The sequence below is a fragment of the Oculina patagonica genome, unplaced genomic scaffold (assembly GCF_052425735.1).
Source record: "Oculina patagonica isolate OP01 unplaced genomic scaffold, crgOcupat unplaced1739, whole genome shotgun sequence".
Taxonomy (NCBI): Eukaryota; Metazoa; Cnidaria; class Anthozoa; order Scleractinia; family Oculinidae; genus Oculina; species Oculina patagonica.
In genome coordinates, this window is record NW_027557781.1 from 1 (window position 1) to 2,640 (window position 2,640).

General features: G+C 40.3%; 1 non-coding gene across 1 annotated transcript; it reads left to right on the forward strand.

Moving 5' to 3' along the window:
• The first annotated feature begins 2,383 nt into the window (after positions 1-2,383).
• On the forward strand, positions 2,384-2,457 carry Trnas-aga (transfer RNA serine (anticodon AGA)). The gene has a single exon. It is a non-coding gene; the product is annotated as a tRNA-Ser (tRNA).
• The last annotated feature ends 183 nt before the right edge of the window (positions 2,458-2,640 follow it).

Sequence of the window (2,640 nt, forward strand, 5' to 3'; positions counted from 1 at the left end):
GGGGACGGGAAGAGGTTTGTTAAATCAGATTATGCAAAAATCTATCATGCAATCGCAAAGTGAAGCTCACGCCCATCAAACATATTCTTTAAGTTGTGAACTTGAAAAGAATAATCATGAATTGGCAGTTGGAAAAATACTGCAGTCAACTGTAAGTTTTCTTTCCAAATGATATAAAGGGACGGAAAGTCTTCGAGATGTGGGATAAGTGTGGTGGAGAAAGGGAAACGAAATGCAGGAGTTGGGAAAAATTTCGCAATATCACTTAACATTCTGTAAAAAAAATAGTAAAAAGGAAGGGGCGTGAACCGAAAGCAAAAGATAAGGGAAGCCGAAAGCTCCCCCACAAGCCTCCCCCCCCCCCTTCCCTTCCCTTTCCCCACTACAACTACAAGGGCGTCAACGTATCGACATCTAATTTCTCCTTAAAATATCAACACGAAGTAGCGCAATTCAGGAATAATTTGAGGAAGTCACTTTTATTGAACTGTGATTAGCTTAATTTAGTTTAACTTTAGGAATTTAACTTTTGTAATTAATTTTAAATATTTATTATTTACCTATTTATTTATTTATTTATTTATTTATTCATTTAATCACTTAGTTTAATTTTTTATGTAAATATTTCACTGAAGAGCCCCCGTGGGGACGTGGAATAAATGTTTGTATGTATGTATGTAAGTAATGAGAATTGGGAAGATAATCAGTAATTAAAATTGCTTTAAAATAATAATTATCCCAACTGATAGTATGAGGAATTTGTTGGAGGGTAAGCATCGTTAACTTATCTGAAATACAACATACTGTTTGCAAAGTCGTTATTAGTTGATTTTGATTGTTTTAGGGCTTACTTCTGTGCTGCTTCACCTGGAAGTCGAGAGAGGCTTCCGTAAAAATACAGCACTAAAGTCTGTAGAACAGGCGGCGTAAGTGTGGCGTCAGTGTGTAGCCTGCAAGAAGTTTAGACAGGTCATCTATCCATTCTCGTCCCCAGAGCTGCTTATCCGTTCTTAGCCGGCAGAGCCTGTGCACGAGAAACAAGTGGTTCGGTTGGACACATGATCTGATTGGCTATATTTTAACAAAAGCAACCTATCAGTCAATCAAACGAGCCATTTTAAAATCTCTTTGTTATACTAGAGTTTAAAACGGTTGATTTGATTGGATAGATTTGAAACTCCCTTTGTTAAATTCCAGCCAAACAAATCATGTGTCCCCAGAGCCACTTGTTTTCGTGCACAGGCTCAGCTGGCTAAGAGGGACAAATGTCTCTAGAAACAAGAATGATCATTTGTCATTCAAGTGGTGTGGAAAATAATTGCTTAAGTTTAGTTTTTAGCAAAAACATGCGAACGAAAACGGAGCAAGACGAAAAGAACTCAACTGCCTGAGGATTCGACACCGCAATGGAACCAAACTCAGAACGGAACAAAGAAAAATTTATTCCTGAAGTGTTATACAGTAAAATAACCGTGGCGTTTGGTTGATGTGATATAACCTAGTGCTAGATCTCCAAGAACCAGAAGTGAAGAGTGGGGCCTGGGTACAAGGTTGTATGTGCGTTTCGTGCATGGTGTATGAGCTCCATATTTCAGATATTTCGGATCTATCTTGGTGTTGCCTGTTGCAGGCTCTCGGTGGTCGGAGGAGAGGGAAAAACGCGGGCGAGCGAGGAAAAAAAACGAGGGGGAAGAAGACGATTCCTCCCCCTCGTTTTATCCTCGCTCACCCGCGTTTTTCAACTACCGAGAGCCTAGAACAGCCTAAACTTGGTGTTGCGGAAAATATTTTTGTTTAGCTATAATGCTGTGCTATTGTGCTATTTTTGGTTAGTTATATTTGTTGCCCTTATCGCCGATGGCGTATAGGGCAGTAAGTAAATAAATAAGTATAGTGCTGTGGCTTGTATATTGTATATTTTCTTTTGGATACCGTGTGTTGCGTCATTTGATGTTGGCACAATCCACAACACCAAGAAATCGCCCTTTCTCACCTCTTGATGGCGGTTTTTGTCCCCTGAACTCGCACGTATTCGGTCAGTGATGACCAAAAACCATTTTCGTTCCCAGAGCCGCTTGTCCCTCTTAGCCGATAAGAGCCTGGGGCATGAGGAACAAGTGGCTCTGGAGACACATGAGTTGATTTAATAGATCTTCAACAAAGGAAATTTAAATCTAGTAAATCAAATTAACCTTTTTAAAATCCCTTTGTTGTTAGGCCTCTTACTATGGTTTATTTGATTGGCTAGATTTAAATTCTCTCTCATTGGTGATACATTATTATCATTAATGTGGCTGCGTGATGCAGCTAGGCCTATTAATGTGTTACTAGGGTTTGGACTGCGTGGCTGCGTGATGCAGTTCGTACGTCCAACCCGCAAGAGTCTCCAGTAGCTTAGTGGTTAGAGCATCCGTTCTAGAACACGGAGGGTCGTGGGTTCGAATCCCATCTGGTGCTCAGAAAACCTGAACGATCGTTGGCCAACATGGCCTACAGGATTTTCTAAACGATGGGCTGAAACATCGTCGCTCACAAATCTCGTTGAAGTTTTTGATAAAAACAGTCATTGCTTTCTTCGCTAACGGGTTGATGATCATCGGCGAAAAACATGTAAACGCCTAAATCAAAAGAAAGCAAAAA